The 21867-nt window shown below is 45.7% G+C and overlaps 1 pseudogene; it reads right to left on the reverse strand.

Annotated features, from left to right (window-relative positions):
* Window positions 1–21867, reverse strand: part of LOC123134183 (uncharacterized) — a 146149-nt pseudogene that overhangs the window by 19225 nt on the left and 105057 nt on the right.

Genomic DNA, 21867 nt, shown 5'->3' on the forward strand with positions numbered 1-21867 from the left:
TCTCCTCCTCGAGAGGAGTGTGGCGGGCTGCTGCAATGGAGAAGGGGCTAGGGTTAGGATGGATAGAAGCAAGCAGCCGAGGGGGGAGGGGGCAGCTCACCTGGCTTGGCGTCGAGGGAGAGGAGGAGCCGCTCTGCTTGCTTGGCGTCGAAGGGGAGGAGGAGCCGCTCTGCTTGCTTGCTGTCATGCATTGTTGTCATAACACTTTAATCAATCAACACATATACTAATATAGGCTAATCTGACCATATATTTGACATACATCAACACAGTTTGTATTATTGCAGCAAGAATTCACACAAATATGGCAGCAATAATTCACACAAACACAACAACAATACGGTATCTATCTCACATATGGAAGCAAGCACAAACAGGGATTTGTACATCAGAAAAGTAGATTTTTTACCTCACAGAGAGCTGCCGGGACGGAGCTTTGGCGAGGTAGGTGGTGCAGCTTGGATTAGCAGCAGCAGCAAGTTCCCGGAGTGAAGAGGCTCGTCGGGCGAAGGAGGAAGGGGGGATGGAGGCGTCCGTCGGTGGTGGCTGGCCGGTGCTCCTCTCCTCTTGTAGCTGCAGCGGCAGGAGAAGAGCCCCTGCCCGCGGAGTGGAGGGGATCTTCACTCGGACGGGGATAGAGCTCGAGGTGGTCCGCGGACGGCGGCGCCTAGTCGTCGCGGCGGAGGAGGGCCGGTGGTCGCGGGGACGACGGTGGTCGCGGGGACGATGTCGGGGTCGCGGGGTCGCGGGAGAGAAGAAGCACGCGAGCAGCGGCGTGGTCGATGGGTGCAGCTCGAGCAGAGGTGGCGGCGGATCTGGCCGGCGTCGAGGGCGGCGGGCGGTGGGCGGCGGCGTCGGGAGAGGAGAGGGGAAGGGGATCGAGGGCGAGGGCTCGGGCGAGGGAGAGGAGAGGGGAAGGGGAACGAGGGCGAGGGCTCGGCCGAAGTAGGGGGGCACAATACTAATGGCGCACCACCCCTCGGTGCGCCATAAGTATATACATGCTAATGGCGCACCTCGGCCTGGTGCGCCATTAGTATTTTTTTTATTTCCGCTCGAGCCAACAGGTTATCACCCACGTGACCTCATCCACATCAACTCCCCTCTACTAGCTCGACTGGTCAGGTGCCAGTTCTCACACCAGGAGGTCCTGGGTTCGATTCCTAGGCTCCACAAATTTTTTTTATGCATTTTAAAATGCTGTTTGATACTTATTTGTTTTTAAATATGTTCAAACTTGTTTAAATCATAACAGTAATTTTTTTTATAAGACAGTAATATTTTTTTATAAGACAGTAATTTTTTTATAAGACAGTAATTTTTTTATAAGACAGTAATATTTTTTTAAAAATATCATCAAACAGTAATGCCGGTGGAGCGGGGGAGGGTGCGGGGGGTCGGTGGCGGCGGTTGAGTAGGGGAGGGGTGCGGGGGGTCGGCGGCGGCGGTTGAGTAGGGGAATCGAGGGTGCGGGGGGTGCTCGGCGGCGAGGGGGACCGGATCTGGCGAGGTGGGATAGCGATCGAGATGGAGGGGGATCGAGATCGAGTGTCCATGAAATTTAAAAATATTCATGATAGTTCAAAAAGTGCCCATGAAATACAATCGAGAAATGAAGGCTGCGATTTAAATACAATCGATCTTAGCTAGCTATCTGTTAACAATCTTCTTGCCCTTCTTTTTCGCAAATGGAGTTCTTCTGTGGAACGGACGTCCTTTAGGTAGGGTGGTCCTGCTTCTTCTTGTGGTGTATGCTGCTACTTCATCATCGTCGTCATGTTCGATCCTCGGGTCGCCGTACTTGTCGAAGTCTTGCTCATTGGCTACTCCATCCATTCCGATGATCTTCCTTTTGCCTCTCCTCACGACAACACGACTGGGCTTTGGCGGGTCGGTAATGAAGAAGCATTGGTCCACTTGGGAAGCCAGTACCCATGGCTCATTTTTCGCGGTGACGTTTGCGCCCGCGGTCTTGGATTTGGCTTCGGGTATAACCATGGTGGTGAAATATCGGTCTTCTTTTATGACGTTCTTGGCCCATCTGACACGGAACATCGGGACCTTCTCTCCAGCGTAGCTCAGCTCCCAGATCTCCTCGATCCTTCCGTAGTATCTGTCCTTGTCGTTACCGGTGTAGGATTCCATCGTTACCCCGGAGTTCTGATAACCATCGCTCTTCATGTCCTTGGCCTCGGTGTAGAATGTGTAGCCGTTGATATCGTACGCCTCATAGGTCATCAGGTTGTGCTCGGCGCCCTGTGACAAGGCGAATATGAGTTGTTCTTCCGCGGAAGAATCCTCATGTAAAGGGTACGACAGAAGCTTCTGCTTGAACCAACGCGTGAAACATGAGTTGTGCTCTTTGAGTATATCTCCGTCCGTCCTCTGTTGGCCTCGGTCATTGTACGTCTTCTTAATAAAGGTTTTGTGCTCTACCACCCAAGGATCGACCACGTCTATGTGTTGTAGCGCGACTAGGTTTGCTCTTTCAAAGTCGGCGAGTCGACCCTCGAAGTCGACATGCATTTCGCGGCGACCCTCACGGTGACCCCATCCAGCGAGCCTGCCGAGGTGCCTGTTGACGGGCAGACCAACGGGGTTCTCGATGCCTAGATAATTCGTGCAGTAGGAGATGCACTCTTCGGTCAGAAAGCCCCTGGCTATGCTTCCCTCTGGACGTGACATGTTGCGAACGTATCCTTTGATGACACCATTCATCCTTTCGAATGGCATCATGCTGTGCAGGAACGTCGGCCCGAGTTGGATGATATCCTCCACTATATGGACCAGCAGATGCACCATAACGTCGAAGAATGCGGGCGGGAAGTACATCTCAAGCTCGCATAGTATCACCACGATCTCTTCCTGTAGCCTTCTGAGTTGCCTCACGCCAATCGACTTCCGAGAGATGACGTCGAAGAAGTTGCATAGGCCAAATAGCGTTTCACGGACGTGCGCGTCCATGATCCCACGGATTGCAACTGGAAGTATCTGCGTCATCAGCACGTGACAGTCGTGAGACTTCATCCCGCTGAACTTCTGCTTCGCTGGGTCTAGGTATCTGCTTATCTTCCCCGCGTAACCGTAAGGAAGTTTTACTCCTAGGAGGCAGGTGAAAAACTGCTCGATCTCCTCCTGACTTAGAGTGAAGCACGCGGGAGGGTAGTCATTTCCGGTCTTCTTGGCCTTTTTGCCTTTGCGACGACTTTCTGTGTCCTGCTTCGCCTCATCATCATCATCATCATCATCATCATCATATATAGCGTGAAGCTCCTGCCTGATGCCCATTGATTTCAAGTCTGCCCTTGCTTTCGGCCCATCTTTGGTCCTCTCTGGCATGTTGAGCAGGGTACCAAGCAGACTCTCGCACACGTTCTTCGTGATATGCATGACATCAAGGCTGTGAGGCACACGGTGGATCTTCCAGTACGGCAAGTCCCAGAAAACAGACCTCGTTTTCCATACCTTCAGCAGCGGCTCTGGCGCCTTTTGCTTCTTTCCCGGCAGTGGGCAGTCTTTCCAATTTTTCAACAGCTTGTCTATTTCCTCGCCGCTCCTCGTACACGGGCGTTTTCGGGGTTCGGTTTCACCATCGAACAGATCCTTGCGTTTCCTCCACGGGTCATCGTCGCGAAGCCACCTTCGATGTCCCATGAACACGGTTTTCGAAGACCCGGGATCTCTATCTAGCTGGCGATACGTTGTGTCATCCATGCACCTTACGCATCCAGAAAATCCGTGGACTACCTGCCCCGCAAGATATCCGTAACCGAGATAGTCGTGCACCGTCGTGAGCAGTGCGGCTCTCATAGGGAAATATTCTTTCTCTGCGGCGTCCCACGTATTGGCTGGCGTTTTCCACAGCGTGTCAATCTCCTCTTTCAGCAGCCCCAGATACAGATTGATGTCGTTCCCTGGTTGTTTCGGCCCTTCAATTAGCATACTCATGTGAATGTACTTCCTCTTCATGCACAACCAGGGGGAAGGTTGTACATCCACACGAACACAGGCCAGGTGCTATGTGTGCTTCTCTGGCTGCCAAATGGATTGACTCCATCGGTGCTCGCGCCCAGCATGATGTTCCTTGGATCGTTCCCAAATTCTGGGTATTCGAAGTTCAACGCTTGCCACTGGCTCGCATCCTTAGGGTGACTCAGCATCTTGTCTTTTTTATCTATCTCCGGATCATTTGCGTCATCTTCTCGCTTCTTCTCCTCCCTATCCGCGTGCCAACGCAGGAGCTTTGCTACCTTAGGGTCCGCGAAATACCGCTGCAGACGAGGAGTGATCGGAAAGTACCACACCACTTTTCGAGGAGCTTTCTTCCTCTTCTTGTATCGAGTGACACCGCACACCGGACATATGGTAGACTCCGCGTGCTCATCCCGATAAATGATGCAATTGTTCATGCACACATGGTATTTCACGTGCGGTAAATCCAGAGGACACACGATTTTCTTTGCCTCCTCCAAACTAGTCGGGCACTTGTTCCCCTTGGGAAGACGTTCGTGCCAGAATGACATGTTCTCGTCGAAGCATGCGTCGGTCATTTTGTGTTTTACCTTCATCTCCAGAGCCATGAGCGTTACTTTCAGGCGGGTATCCTCGGGCCTGCATCCTTCATACAATGGAGTAACCGCGTCTAACTCAAGTTGATCCATCTTGGCTTTCTCTCGGGCGGCAGCTCTTGCGTTATCCGTCTGCTTGAGAAGCAGCTCTTGAATATGAGGGTCCTGCACCCAGCCCATCGATGGTCCAGCGTCGTCTGCTCCGCCGGCATCATCATCATGTCCTGCATCTTCTACATGATGACTGTGTACAGCATCACCGTCGTGATCATCTCCTGGGGATTCTTCGTCTTCTCGCCCCCCCCCCCCGAGCCGCGGTGGTTGTCTTGTTGCCCTTCCTCATTTCTTGCCCGGCCCCCATGGACGACTTCGTAGTCATCTTCATCACCTTGCCACCGATAGCCATCCATGAAACCACGCAAGAGCAGGTGGTCCCGCACCTGCCCGGAATCCGGGTCCGCAATAAGGCTATTCAGCTTGCATCTTCGACACGGACATCTTATCTCCGTCTCGTTCTTTTGAAGCATCTCGGCCTTCGCGGACCTCAAAAACCTATTCACGATGCCTTCGGTCATCGTGCGGACCATGGTCGCCTGCGGGGTAGAGCAAAACGATATTTTAGAACCAAGAAAAAAATTTGGCATGACTTTCCCTAAAAATAGGACCAAAAAGAATGCTTAATGCCAAAATTCTCGCCGAAACGGAAATGAATCAACATTCCGGCAAAATATTGGCAACTATCGCATTTCAAATACCGGTACACCTCCAAACACAAACACATATGCAACACCACAAACATATGCAACACCACGAACATACATAGATCTAGCTAGGCCATAAAAAGTGCATGTGCACATTGTTGTAGGGAGAACAACATAAATATAGCTTCCCCCCTTACTTACCTAGCAAAACAAGGTAACTTAACCACTTAATTTGAATGAATCTATGGTGGAAATGAGGTGAAAAAGAGGAGGCACCCGAGACAAGGAGGAGGCGGTGGAGAGAATGAAGTGGGGAGAAAGTGAGTGTGGGAGGAGAGGCTGTCCAAAATATCTTGTTGCTGCCCACTTACTAATGGCGCACCAGCAACAAATGCGCCATTTGTAATCCAGGTTACTAATGGCGCACCCCCAGATGGTGCGCCATTAGTACTTTTGCAAAAAAAGGAATAAATACAATAATAAAAAAATAACATTAGTGGCGCACCTTCCGGCCGGTGCGCCATTACTAGTTACAACTAGTAATGGCGCACCACCAGAGGATGCGCCATTAGTATGTTTGGACAGGCGCACTAGTTAAAAAAAATTCGGTACTAATGGCGCACCGTGAGCAGGGTGCGCCATTAGTAGTTTCAACACTAATGGCACATCAGGGTGTGGTGCGCCATTAGTATATACTAATGGCGCACCACATGTCTGGTGCGCCATTAGTGTCAATTCCATCTATAGCCCTTTTCCTAGTAGTGGAAGGTGATGCGAACTCTAAATTATTTCAAGCTGTGGCGAATGGGCGGAGAGCTAAAAACTTCATTCCACACATCAAATGGGAGGATGAAATCATAACAGAGCAAAGTAGAATGGAAGAGGTTTTCTCTGATGCTTTTCATGCTCTCATTGGCACGGCCCAGGCCAGACCCTATACGCTAGACATGGACTTCTTGGGCATGGAGGCGCAGGATTTACAAAACTTGGAGGCCATTTTCACCGAGGATGAAGTGTGGGCTGTGATCAAGGAGCTTCACCCTGACCGCGCCCCTGGACCGGATGGTTTCATTGGGAAATTTTACCAGTGTGCTTGGCCTGTCATTAAACACGACATCATGGCTGCGATCATGAAGCTCTATGTGGGAGATGGGAGAGGCTTTGCCAAACTAAACAGAGCGCTAACCGTGCTGATTCCCAAGAGGCCAAATGCAGAGCAGGTGAATGATTTCCGCCCGATCAGTCTTCCTCACAGCCTATCGAAGTTCTTCGCGAAGCTCTTGGCTGTCCGAGTCAGGCCATTCATGAAGGACTTGGTCACTTTCAACCAGTTGGCTTTCATCAAAGGACGATGCCTTCATGACAATTTTCTCCTTGTTAGACAAGTGGCCAAAAAGATCACGTCACGGAAATGCAAGGGAGTCTTCCTCAAATTGGATATCTCGCGGGCGTTCGACTCCCTTTCCTGGCCATTCTTATTTGAAGTGCTCAAGGCGAAAGGTTTCAGGCACAAGATGATCAAATGGCTGTCCATACTTCTGCATATAGCGTCCACGCGCATCCTTGTCAATGGCAGGCCGGGAAGAAGCATCATACATGCGCAAGGTCTTAGGCAAGGTGATCCTATCTCCCCGCCGCTGTTTGTTATTGCAATGGACGCTCTCACAGCCACAGTCTCTAGAGCATCGGAGGAGGGAGTGCTCAGTTCTTTTAGAGGAATCTCTGCGGCTCAACGCATCTCTATCTACGCCGATGATGTCGCTTCTTCATTCGCCCCACGCTCCAAGACCTTCTTTTCGTCAGGGAGGCGCTACTTGTGTTTGGGTCGGCCTCGGGCCTGAAGGTGAACTATGGCAAGTCGACGGCGACGGTGATCAGAGGGAATCAGGAAGACAAAGCCAGGGTGACCAATCTACTGCAATGCTCGCTGGTGGAGTTTCCTATAAGATATCTTGGATTCTAGCTGGCCACTAGACAGTTAACGAGAAATGAGTGGCAGCCGCTGCTCGACATGGTGAGGAAAATGGTCCCTGACTGGTAGAGAGGGTTCATTCAGAGATCGGGGAGACTGGTGTTGATCAAGTCTGTGGTCCCTGCCAGGCCTGTACATCAACTTCTTATCATGGATGCTCCAGATTGGGTATTTGAAGAGACTGATGCATGGATGAGATCTTTCTTCTGGGCGGGCAAAGACAAAACAAATGGAGGTCAATGTTTGGTGGCATGGAACACCATATGCAGGCTTACTTGCTTCGGTGGGTTGGGAGTTAAAAACTTGAAACTCCAAGCCCTTGCGCTTCGAGTCAGATGGGAATGGTTGAGAAGAGTTGATAATGACAGGCCATGGAGCAACCTTGCGCTCTCGGTGGGCGACGATGCCACAAGGGTGTTTGATAGCCTGGTTGGAATTGAGGTCGGGCGTGGAGATCGCGTCCTCTTCTGGAAGGATAGATGGATACAAGGCTTCAAAACTCAGGATTTTTCCCCATCCATACAAGCCATGGTGGCAACTAGAGTGATCAACACGAGGACCGTGCAGGAGGCATTGGCGGACAACAGGTGGGAGCAGGACATACAAGGTGATATGTCCTTCATGGCACAACTACAACTTATGCATCTCAGGCATGCGGTAGCCACACTCCGGAGAGATCCCGTGGAGGAGGACAAGTTCACGTGGCCTTGTGCTGGTGAGGAAGGCACTTATTCGGCTAAGGCCACCTACGGAAGGCTCTATCAAGGTCTAGTCAGAGCTCCAGTAGCCACCGCCATTGGGAGAAGTTATGCGCTGTTAAAGCTTAAGATCTTTGCTTGGCTGGCATCGCAACATAGGATCTGGACTTCGGATCGGAGAGCTCGACATGGTTTACAAGAGCTCCCCTCGCCTTGTTTTACCTGTCTGCAAGAGGAAGACAATGTGGAGCACATCCTTGCTTGCTGTGTGTATGCCCAAGAAGTCTGGTTCACGTGCATGGACAGGTTGCAGTTGCCAACCACGGCTCCATCGACGGAGGACACGATCGTGGAATGGTGGCTACTGAAGCGCAGAAGCTTTCATGGCAAGGAGAAGCGAGGTTTCGATAGTTTGGTCATATGCACGGCGTGGGCATTGTGGAAGCAACGAAACGCGAGAGTCTTCAACAGAAGAGAGTAGCAAATGGTGGCTAAAGATCTAGCTGGCGTTATCTTAGAGGAGATTAGAGAGTGGAACTTAGCGGTTAGCGGAGTAGGAGGTTTGCAACATTTTGTGAGACATTAGCCTAGATAGCCGCGTGGAGAGGGTGCCCCACGATGATGTTTGCATTGTCATGCGGGATCTTGTAAATCTTGATTCTCCTTCTTCTATAAAACTATGGTACGCAATTGCGTACTCTCGAAAAAAAAGGTTTCAACTTGGAAAGGAAGGCGGTAACAGGGGAAATGTGGCTTTTGGTAAGGGGGAGCGGGCTGGGAGGTACATATTTCTGCGAAAGCCGAAAATTTTGAATCGGTTCAGTGAAAAAACTGGCACGCAAAGTGTCATCAGACACGGTCCCTTATTTAGAACTGTGTACGATATGTGAACATCACAAACAAATCAGATAGCTTAACCCGTCTGTGATGAGTTTGAACGTCAAAATTTTTGGTTCCAATTTCCCTGGTTACAGTGGTCATCCACGTCATTGTATAATTTGGGTACACAAAGGAGACTACAACACACCCACACTTCTTAATCAATGCGTTTATGTGCATAATTCAAATTTGAACACATGCTCTAATGCATATAAATTGGTTGAAAATTCAAATCTGTGTCCTTGGTTGCATGCTTAGGTCCCAAGCAAGAAATGGGAATGAATGTCAAATACTCTGCCACCGTCACTCGGCCGCAAACATTGAGATTCCTGGTTTTTAAATTCTAGTAAATCCAAAACTCGTCTGAAATCCATGAAACTTGGCATGCTATCATGGAGCGCTATCAGCATGTCGTGGTAAATTTTTTGTCCCATTTGGGGCAGGTTCGGGTATAAGCTTCTCACAACAAGCTTGATGGTTCCGGTAGGGAACGTCCCACCATTGGGGACGAAACGATATCCGCTGCCTCTTATTGCTTTCAAAAATTTTCTAGTGTCAACATAGTACAACAGGAGTGTTGTGTCAATTTTTGGGATTTTTCAGGGTTCATTTGGACATTTTTATGCATTAATTGAGTTTATAATCCAAATTTGAACTACATGCACATGCTCTAATGCATATAAATTGGTTGAAAATTAAAATATGTGTCCTTGGTTGCATGCTTAGGTCCCATGCAGGAAATAGGAATGAATGTCAAACACCCTACAACCGTCACTCGGCCGCAAACATTGAGATTCCTGGTTTTTAAATTCTAGTAAATCCAAAACTCGTCTAAAATTCATGGAACTTGGAATGCTATCATGGAGCAGCATCAACATGTCGTGGTAATTTTTTATCCCATTTGGGGCAGGTTTGAGTATAAGCTTCTCACAAACCAGAGCTTCTCACAACAAGCCTGATGATTTCGGTAGGGAACGTCCCACCTTTGGGGACGAAATGATATCTGCTGCCTCTTATTGCTTTCAAAAAATTTCTAGTGTCAACAGAGAACAACATGAGTGTTGTGTCAATTTTTGGAATTTTTCAAGGTTCGTTTGGACATTTTTATGGATTAATTGAGTTTTCAATGCATTTATATGCATAATTCAAATTTGAACTACATGCACATGCTCCATTTCATATAAATTGGTTGAAAATTCAAATCTGTGTCCTTGGTTGCATGCTTAGGTCCCAAGCAAGAAATGGGAATGAATGTCAAATACTCTACCACCGTCACTCGGCCGCAAACATTGAGATTCCTAGTTTTTAAATTCTAGCAAATCCAAAACTCGTCATAAATCCATGAAACTTGGCATGCTATCATGGAGCGGTATCAACATGCCGTGGTAAATTTTTTGTCCCATTTGGGGAAGGTTTGATAAGCTTATCACAACAAGCCTGATGGTTTCGGTAGGGAACGTCCCACCATTGGGGACGAAACGATATCCACTGCCTCTTATTGCCTTCAAAAATTTTCTAGTGTCAACATAGTACAACAGGAGTGTTGTGTCAATTTTTGGGATTTTTCAGGGTTCATTTGGACATTTTTATGCATTAATTGAGTTTATAATCCAAATTTGAACTACATGCACATGCTCTAATGCATATAAACTGGTTGAAAATTTAAATATGTGTCCTTGGTTGCATGCTTAGGTCCCATGCAGGAAATGGAAATGAATGTCAAAAACCCTGCAACCGTCACTCGGCCGCAAACATTGAGATTCCTGGTTTTTAACTTCTAGTAAATCCAAAACTCGTCTAAAATTCATGAAACTTGGCATGCTATCATGGAGCAGCATCAACATGTCATGGTAATTTTTTATCCCATTTGGGGCAGGTTTGGGTATAAGCTTCTCACAAACCAGAGCTTCTCACAACAAGCCTGATGGTTTCGGTAGGGAACGTCCCACCTTTGGGGACGAAATGATATCCGCTGCCTCTTATTGCTTTCAAAAATTTTCTAGTGTCAACAGAGTACAACAGGAGTATTGTGTCAATTTTTGGAATTTTTCAAGGTTCGTATGGATATTTTTATGCATTAATTCAGTTTTCAATGCATTTATGTGCATAATACAAATTGGAACTACATGCACATTCTCTAATTCATATAAATTGGTTGAAAATTCAAATCTCTGTCCTTGGTTGCTTGCTAAGGTCCCATGCAAGAAATGGGAACGAATGTCAAACACCCTGCCACCGTCACTCGGCCGCAAACATCGGGATTCCTGGTTTTTAAATTCTAGTAAGTCCAAAACTCGTCTGAAAATCATGAAACTTGGCATGCTATCATGGAGCAGTATCAACATGCTGTGGTAAATTTTTTGTCCCATTTGGGGCAGGTTTGGGTATAAGCTTATCACAACCCAGAGCTTCTCACAACAAGCCTGATGGTTTCGGTAGGGAACGCCCCACCTTTGGGGACGAAATGATATACGTTGCCTCTTATTGCTTTCAAGAAATTTCTAGTGTCAACAGAGAACAACAGGAGTGTTGTGTTAAATTTTGGATTTTTTGGGGTTCATTTCAACATTTGTATACATTAACTGAGCTTTATAGGCATTTTATGTGCATAATTCAAATTTGAACTACATGCACATGCTCCAGTACATATAAATTGGTTAAAGAATCAAATATTTTTCCTTGGGTGCATGCTTAGGTCACATACAAGAAATGGGAATTAATTTCAAACACCAGGGCACTGTTGATTGCCGGCAAAACGTTGAGATACTTTGTTTTTAAATTCTAGCAAATCCAAAACTCGTCTGAAATTCATGAAACTTGGCATGCTATCATGGAATGGCACCGACATGCTGTGGTATTTTTCGTGTCCATTTTGAGAGAAGAAGCACTCGAATAACTGCCAACAAAGGCATTTTGAAACAAATAATTGCCACTCTAACATCGCAAATGTTTCTATAATTCAAATCGTGTGCGTTATGTTATCCATTCACGTGACACACCATGTGTCTTGGTTTTAATGGCCATAGGAGGTGCCATGCGGAAAACTACTTGACTGAATGGGAGGCGTGCGAGCGCACCTGACCAAGAGGCGTGCAAGCTGTCCTCCAATGCGCAGGCTCACCGGGAAGCGTGTGAGCTGTACGCTGCGCAGGCTCATTGGGAATTGAGCCCTTTGACTTCCATGGCCGCCTTCCTCTCCATTAATGGCGCCCGAGCCGCTGCATAATACGGGCCGCCTTACTGTTCGCCTCCCATTCCCTTTCCTCCCGCAGACCTCCAACAATGCCATGATGCAGAAGAATCATCTGCCACTAGTCTTCAAGTTTGGTGAAGTCGACTCCGAGCCGGAGGACATAGAAAATAAGGAGGAATGGGGCCTCATGGACATGGCCCAGAACGAGCTGGCCGCGGCGGTTGTTGCTGCCGCTCCGGTCCCAGCTCCCATCCCCGCGCCCGCGCCAGCGACCATCCCCGTGGCATTGACTGGTTGGTCGCCGAGCACTATCGCATAGCTGGAAGCCGCGGGCGTCAGCGAGGTCTCCGCGGACCCGCGCAAGCTCGTGTACATGCCAGCGCCCATGCCCGTGCCCGTGCGCGCCCCTCCACCCACCTCGGCGCCGGTCCCCGTGCGTTTGGCTGCACCCGCCGCGCCCGTGCCTGTGCGCGCGCCCCCTCAGCGGCATGGGATGCCATCATCGTCCGCTACCTGTCAGCGCCGCCAACCGCCATCCTCCCGCGCCCCGCCCGTCTATCGCGCGACGACATGATGTTTGATTTACAAGTGAAGAACATTCTGTGCTGCCTTGAAGACTTCAACAATGGCGTCCCAGAGGACGGCACGACACGCCGCCTCCGCCGCCTTCGGAAATAGTTTTTTTCTTGGGTTTAATATTGTATCTCGATCATATGAATATAAATTCGCAGTGTGAGTGAATGAAATATATGGTTTGAGCAAACTTGCGTTTTCTCTCTCTTAATGTACAGACTTATCTAACGATTTTCTTTTGAAAAAAGTCAATGATTTTTAAATATAAAACACTCATCGCAAACATTTTAGTTAGAACACCCGTATGCAAACCGACAGCTTCCCTAGGAAGCCAAGGGAAAATGGGCCGAGCAGGATTTGTGCAGCTCTTGGTCACAAACGTTTTAGATAGAACACCCGTATGCAAACAGTTTTTCTTGATTAACCGTTTTCCACTCGTCCAATGGAGGGAAGCTTCTACATTTGTGGGGGACGTGGCATTGACCATTGGGCGGCAACAGTCGGTCATCCGGGTGCGCAATAAAGGATGCAAAGAGGGATCCTACAACAGCAAGGACCAGCTTCCCTATCGATAGCTCATCTAACAGAACTTCCAAATTAACTGTGCTGAGGCTGGAGTAGTAATGAGATGGGTGACCAGATGGGAAGTGGACTCGACATTGACTAGATGGATTATAAACCTTTGCAGTGACCCATCCATCTAGTTAATATCGAGGTCTTTGTTTTGTAATTTTTGACATTTTTTATTTTTTGAACACATGTTGATTGGCTTGAAGAAGGTCTATCTCGTTATTTTTTGATAATTTTTGTTTTTTGAACATATGTTGATTGGCTTGAATGATGGTCTATCCCGTTACTTTATGACATGTTTCCAAAACATAGACCTCGAGGTTAATTCAACTAATAGGACGAAGCACTATATACATTCAACGCAATTAAATGTTTTCCAAAAAAGTGATATGATTTCTGTGTAACTTATAAGTCATGTATGTCAAATTAACCTTTGTGTACTTGTTCTCAAATTAACCTCCAGGCTTGTTTGCCGTGTATCACACACATCTTGTGAAGTTGAACCGTTGATGTTCTCTTACCTACTACAAAACATTTCATTCGAGTGAACCGTATGCCGTATATCACTCACACCTTGATTTGGCTGACTGTTTCTGTTGCTTTCCCTAATAGCAAACAGTTCATCGGAGCAAACTATATGCTATATATCGCACACACATTGATATGGCTGCCCATTTCTGTTGTTCTATCTAATCGCAAACAGTTCGTCTGGATCAACCGTATGCCCATCATCGCACACGCAAGTAAAATCTGAACCATGTTTGATGTACCTACCATCACAAACGTTTTGCACCTTTTTTGACGGTTATTTTACATCACCATTTTGTGATTAATGAATCACACAATATCGTCAAAGGGTCTCTGATCGTAGTGTCGCGTTAGCAGCATCCTGCAGTAGTGTCCCCCTGCCACACAATGGGATTCTTGGGTGCCCAGCCCTGGCTGGATTCATGGCGGCATCACACTATGCCTACAACACCTTGAAGATGCCTGGGCCCTTGGGGTTTATTACCATCCCATCAGATGAGAAGCATGCAATCATTTGTATGGACAAGATGTACCGGGATGCGGTCATGGCAGAGGCAGCGGCAGCAACAGTTCCCACCAAGGAGGACAAAGGAAGGAAGAAAGGTTGTAGGGACTCCGACAAAGAGTACGGGAAGCATGCCCCCACTGAGTGCACAACACCCATTGACGACGTGCCGGAGTGTTCCAACAACAAGAAATCCAAGGTCACTGCACCCCAAGTAAAGAAGGTCCCAATAGGGCTGGCTGGCGTTGATGGTACTTTCACTATCAGCGCCACCCTTGATGGCAAATAGGAAAGCGCGCTCGCTGCCTTCATGCAGGCGAATATCGATGTGTTTGCCTGGCAACCATCTGATATCGCTGGTGTTCCCAGGGAGGTAATCGAGCACCACCTTGCTGTCTGCCCACACGCCCGACCTATCAAGTAGAAAGTCCATAAGCAGGCCTTAGAGAGGCAGCAGTTCATTGGAGAAGAGATCAAGAAACTTGAGGCAGCTGGTTTGGTCAGAGGAGTGTTACACCCCACGTGGTTGGAAAATCAAGTGGTAGTCCGTAAGGCTAACGGGAAGTGGAGGCTTTGCATAGATTTCACAGATCTCAACAAAGCTTGCCCAAAAGGACCCGTTTCCCTTGCCGTGTATCGATCAGATTGTGGATTCTACTTCAGGTTGTGATTTGCTCTCCTTTCTGGACGCATATTCTGGGTATCATCAGATCTTCATGTCCAAGGAAGATGAAGAGAAGACATCGTTCATCACTCCATGTGGTACGTATTGTTTTGTCTACATGCCACTCGGATTAAAGGGTGCCGGGTCCACTTTTGCAAGGGTAGTCTAGATTGGTTTTGAGCCATAGCTGCACAGAAACATAAAATCTTATATGGATGATATTGTGGTCAAGACCAAGGATAGGGCCACCCTTATTCAGGATTTGGAGGAAACATTTGCTAACTTGCGCAAGGTCAACTTGAAGCTTCACCCGGAGAAGTGTGTGTTTGGTGTTCCCTCCGACAAGCTACTTGGGTTCTTCATGTCCCATCACGGGATCGAAGCCAACCCCGACAAGATCAAATCCATCAAGCAGATTCAAGCACCAAGGACAGTCAAGGACGTGAGGCGTCTGACAGGGTGCGTTGCCACGCTTAGCAGATTCATCTCCAAGTGTGTCGAGCGTGACCTGTCGTTCTTAATTTTTTTAAGAAGGAAGGGCCCATAAAGTGGACCCCGGAAGTAGATGCAGCTTTGCAAGAGTTGAAGACCTACTTGTCCTCTGTGCCTACCCTGGTTGCCCCCAAACCGCATGATCCATTGTTGCTATACTTAGTGGCAACCAACCAAGTGCTTAGTGCGGCCTTGGTGGCGCAGCAGGAAGTGGATGAGGCAGAGAATGAACAAGGACCGGCAGAGTCATAAAAAGATTAGGACAGTCATGGGCACGGCAGCGAGAGAAACCCCAAGGACTCGGCAAGGAAGAAAGTGGTGCAGCGCCCAGTGTACTTCGTTGATAACCCACAAGTATAGGGGATCAGTTGTAGCCTCTTTCGATAAGTAAGAGTGTCGAGCCCAACGTGGAGCTAAAGTTAGAACAAATATTCCCTCAAGTTCTATCGACCACCGATACAACTCTACGCACGCTTGATGTTCGCTTTACCTAGAACAAGTATGAACCTAGAAGTACTTTGCAGGTGTGATAGGATAGGTTTGCAAGATAATAAATAGCACGTAAATAAAAGCTAGGGGCTGTTTAGATAAAGAAGTAATAAAGTAAGTATAGAGAGTGTGGAAAAGTGGTGGTAGGAGTTGTGAAATTGTCCCTAAGAAATTGACTACTTTACTAGACCGATAGCAAGTTTTATGTGGGAGAGGCATAAGCTAACATACTGTCTCTTCTTGGATCATATGCACTTATGATTGGAACTCTAGCAAGCATCCGCAATTACTAAAGATCATTAAGGCAAAACCCAACCATAGCATTAAAGCATCAAGTCCCCTTTATCCCATACGCCACAACCCCCTTACTCGGGTTTATGCTTCTGTCACTCAAGCAACCCACTATAAGCGAATCATGAACGTATTGCAACACCCTACAGCGGGAATCCCTCACGCTTGCGTGACACGGAGGGCGCAATAGGACAGCAACATAACCACAAGCAAATTAAACCAATCATAGCAATTCATCAATCACCTATAGGACAACAAAAATCTACTCAGACATCATAGGATGGCAACACATCATTGGATAATAATATGAAGCATAAAGCACCATGTTCAAGTAGAGGGTACAGAGGGTTGCGGGAGAGTGGACCGCTGAATATAGATGGGGGAAGGTCATGGAGATGTTGGTGAATATGGCGGAGGTGTTGGTAAAGATCGCGATGATGATGATGGCCCCCGGCGGTGTTCCGGCGCCACCAGAAGCAAGGGGGAGAGAGCCCCCTTCTTCTTCTTCTTCCTTGACCTTCTTCCTAGATGGGAGAAGGGTTTCCCCTTTGGTCCTTGGCTCCCATGGCATGGGAGGGGCGAGAGCTCTCCGAGATTGGATCTATCTCTCTGTCTCTCTTTGTTTCTGCATTCTGGGATTCTGCCCTTTCACCGTTTCTTTTATATCCGGAGATCTGTAACTCTGATTGGACTGAAACCTTCGCCAGGATTTTTTTCCGAAATTAGGTTTCTTGCAGAAAAAGAATAGCAGCAACCACCTTACGAGGGGCCCAAGAGGGTCAGGGGCGCGCCCAGTATAAGTGGGCGCGTGGGCCACCCTTGTGGGCACCTCGTGCACCGTCTCGTGTTGATTCTTCCTCCCATATTTCCCAAATATTCCAAAAATAAGCTCTGTACATTTTTATCCCATTTGGACTCAGTTTGATATGGGGTTTCTGCGAAACATAAAACATGCCACAAACAGGAACTGACACTGGGCACTAGATCAATATGTTAGTCCCAAAAAATAGTATAAAAAGTTGCCAAAAGTATATGAAAGTTGAATAATATTGCCATGGAATAATCAAAAATTATAGATAGGACGGAGACGTATCAGCATCCCCAACCTTAATTCCTGCTCGTCCTCGAGTAGGTAAATGATAAAAAAGATAATTTTTGATGTGGAATGCTACCTAGCATAATCTTGATCATATATCTAATCATGGTATGAATATTAAGACACGAGTGATTCAAAGCAATAGTCTATCATTTGACATAAAAGCAATAACACTTAGGGCATCCCAACAAACAATCATGTATTTCAAAATATCAATGCTTCCTTTTCTTAACACAAGGTACCCCTCATGCCTATCCCAGTGTCAGCCAAGCAATTGTTTCATACTTTAGTATTCTCAAACTTTTTCAACTTTCACGCAATACATGAGCGTGAGCCATGGATATAGCACTATAGGTGGAATAGAGTATGATGGTGGAGGTTGGGTGGAGACGACAAAAAGGGAGAAAGTCTCACATTGACGATGCTAATCAACGGGCTATGGAGATGCCCATCAATTGATGTCAATGCGAGGAGTAGGGATTGCCATGCAACGGATGCACTAAGAGCTATAAGTGTATGAAATCTCAAACTGAAACTAAGTGGGTGTGCATCCAACTTGCTTGCTCATGAAGACCTAGGGCATTTGAGGAAGCCCATCGTTGGAATATACAAGCCAAGTTCTATAATGAAAATTCCCACTAGTATATAAAAGTGACAATATAGGAGACTCTCTATATGAAGAACATGGTGCTACTCTGAAGCACAAGTGTGGTAAAAAGGTTAGTAACATTGCCCCTTCTCTCTTTTTCTCTCATTTTTTATTTTCTCTCTATTTTTGAATGGGCTTCTTTGGCCCCCTTTTTTATTTGGCTTGTTTGGCCTTTCTTTTTTTTTTGTCATTAAGTCCGGAGTCTCATCCCGAGGGGGAATCATAGTCTCCATCATACTTTGCTCACTAGGGCTGTCACACTTTTATTTACTTATAACTCAATATTACAACTCGATATCTAGAACAAAGATATGACTCTATATGAATGCCTCCGGTGGTGTACCAGGATGTGCAATGATCTAGTGTAGCAATGACATCAAAATGGACAAGCCATGAAAACATCATGCTAGCTGTCTTACGATCATGCAAAGCATTATGACAATGAATGCTCAAGTCATGTATATGATGATGATGGAAGTTGCATGGCAATATATCTCGGAATGGCTATGGAAATGCCATGATAGGTAGGTATGGTGGCTGTTTTGAGGAAGATATAAGGAGGCTTATGTGTGATAGAGAGTATCGTATCACGGGTTTTGGATGCACCGACGAAGTTTGCACCAACTCTCGAGGCGAGAAAGGGCAATGCACGGTACCGAAGAGGCTAGCAATGATGGAAGGGTGAGAGTGCGTATAATCCATGGACTCAACATTAGTCATAAAGAACTCACATACTTATTGCAAAAATCTATTAGTCATCGAAACAAAGTACTACGCACATACTCCTAGGGGGATAGATTGGTAGGAAAAGACCATCGCTCGTCCCCGACTGCCACTCATAAGGAAGACAATCAATAAATAAATCATGCTCCGACTTCATCACATAACGGTTCACCATACGTGCATGCTACGGGAATCACAAACCTCAACACAATTATTTATACTAATCCACAGTCGCCCACTAGCATGACTCTAATATCACCACCTTTGTATCACAAAACTATTGCAAGGAATCAAACATATCATATTCAACGATCTACAAGTTTATGTAGGATTTTATGACTAACCATGTGTATGGCCAATTCCTGTCATCTCTCTAAATAGATATAAGTGAAGCAAGAGAGTTTAATTCTTTCTACAAAAGATATGCCCATGCTCTAACAAATATAAGTGAAGCAAAAGAGCATTCTACAAATGGCGGTTTTCTATGTGAAGAGAAACAGGCAATCCAAACTTCAAATGATATAAGTGAAGCAAATGAAGCATTCTATAAAGCCATACTCAAAATATTTAAGTGAACTGCAATGAGCATTCTATAAATTAACCAAGGACTATCTCATACGAGCATGGTGCATAAAATAAAAGTGAAAACTAAATGCAAAAGACGCTCCAAGACTTGCACATATCGCATGAACGAAACGAATCCGAAAACATTCCGATACTTGTTGAAGAAAGAGGGGATGCCTTCCGGGGCATCCCCAAGCTTAGACGCTTGAGTCTCCTCGAATATTTACTTGGGGTGCCTTGGTCATCCCCAAGCTTGAGCTCTTGCCTCTCTTCCTTTTCCTCATATCGAGACCTCCTCGATCAAACACTTCATCCACACAAAACTTCAACAGAAAACTCGATAAGATCCGTTAGTATAATAAAGCAAATCACTACTCTAAGTACTGTTGCAAACCAATTCATATTTTGTTTTTTCATTGTGTCTACTGTAATATAAATTTTTCATGGCTTAATCCACTAATAGAAATTGATAGTTTCATCAAAACAAGTAAACTATGCATCAAAAACAGAATCTATCAAAAACAGAACAATATGTAGCAATCTGAACATTCACCATACTTCGTTTACCCCAAAAATTCTACCAAATTTAGGAAAAATAAAAAATTTGTATAGCAAGACAGTGCAAAAAGAATCAGAACCGTTTGACGTTCCAGTAAAAAAATGTGAAATCGCGCACTATAGCCAAAGTTTCTGTCCTGCACCGTACAAACCAACAAGCATTGTAATCCTAAAGGCAAACCTTAGCGCATTATTTTTATGATACAATGGAATTGTACAAGGGGATAATTATTTTTGATGAAAAGTTTCTGTAATTAAGATTCACAAAGTTTCCATGAGCATGAACAAAGTTCAAGGCTAGCTCCCACTTTCACAATGGTTGTCTCTCTCACTTTCACTTTCCTTTTTAAAAAGTGTTGGGTTCCCCTCTTTGTTTTTTTGTTTTTAAACTATATAAAATCACTCAACAGAAATAAACGACTCTCTAAAACTTCCGGGTTGTCTCCCTGGCAGCGCTTTCTTTAAAGCCATTAAGCTAGGCATATAGTGCTCAAGTAATGGATCCACCCGGATCCCAAGGTATATCAAAGCCAATTCTAATTAACAATGATTTATAATTTAGTAGTGAGCACAAAGTAACATATGTCAAGCAATAACGAAGTCTAACTCTCTTCCTATGCATCGGCATGTCATAAAAGAACAATTCATGCACATATAGTAAAGGCCAATGCATAGTCTAAGCAGTTTCTTGCAATTTTATCATATTGGAAACATAGAGAGGTGGAGATATAGTTCCTCTCTCATAATAATTGAAAGTAGGAGCAGCAAGCACATACATTTAATATCTATCAAAATTATCATGTGCAATGGTAAAAGGCAACCCATCTATATAATCCTTAATAAGCACAAACTTCTCCGATATGGTGTAGTTTGGAGAATTCAAAAAGATAATAGGACTATCATGCGTGGGTGCAATAGCAACAATTCATGTTTATCATAAGGAACTATAGCAAGTTCATCTCCATAAGTATAATTCATATTGGCATCTTGGCCACAAGCATAGCAAGCATCATCAAAAAGGGATATTTCAAGAGAATCAATGGGATCATAGCAATTATCATAGCAATCATCCTTCGATAAGCACGAAGGGAAATTAAACAATGTATGAGTTGAAGTGTTACACTCATTAGAAGGTGGGCACGGGTAGCTAATACGCCCTTCCTCCTTTTGTTCTTCGCTCTCCTCCTCTTCTTTTTCATCCAATGAGCTCACGGTTTCATCAATTACTTCTTCCATAGACTCCTGCAAAATATTAATCTCTTCTTGGACAGCGGAGGAGTCTTCAATATATGGTTTAACATAGGCATTAGAAGCATAATTATCATAGAAATATTCAAGTATGACTAAATTTTCAGATTTGTAAAGAGTGGCATCATACTTTTCAATCAAAGAAGCAATTTCATAAGCACCCTTAAAAGCAACAAATTCTTCAATTTGTTGAACATCATAGTAATTATAAACACACTTAGCATACGAAGATACGATCCCATTATCAATAAACTCACATTGGTAGGGAAGGTGTTTCTTAGGGTTTTCAGAACAACAGGTAACATCATAAATTTCACATAAATTCCAAGCATAGCATTGCAAACGATGAATTTAATCCAGTAAAAGTTTCCCTTTTTCAGATATACAATGTTGCACATAACAAGCATGCTCATCTAAATATTTGCCCTCAACTAAGCTAGTGGGGGTTTCAGCACGAGAACAAAGGGATCGAAGATGGTCCAAGTAAAAAGCTTTGGGAGTGTGATAGATTTTGAGTGGTTCTTCAACCATTGGTGTAGTAGGTACAACTAAATTTTTTGGTATTTTGCGTTTCCTACCCATAACTAAAGATAGAAAACAACTAAGAACAGCAAATAAAAATTACTTAGTGATAAAGCAAACAAGCACACACGAGAATATTCAGCCCACGCTATGACTCCCCGGCAACGGTGCCAGAAAAAGGTCTTGATAACCCACAAGTATAGGGGATCAGTTGTAGCCTCTTTCGGTAAGTAAGAGTGTCAAACCCAACGAGGAGATAAAGGTAGAACAAATATTCCCTCAAGTTCTATCGACCACCGATACAACTCTACGCACGCTTGACGTTCGCTTTACCTAGAACAAGTATGAAACTGGAAGTACTTTGCAGGTGTGATAGGATAGGTT

This window comes from Triticum aestivum, chromosome 6B, assembly GCF_018294505.1.
Source record: "Triticum aestivum cultivar Chinese Spring chromosome 6B, IWGSC CS RefSeq v2.1, whole genome shotgun sequence".
Classification (NCBI taxonomy): domain Eukaryota; kingdom Viridiplantae; phylum Streptophyta; class Magnoliopsida; order Poales; family Poaceae; genus Triticum; species Triticum aestivum.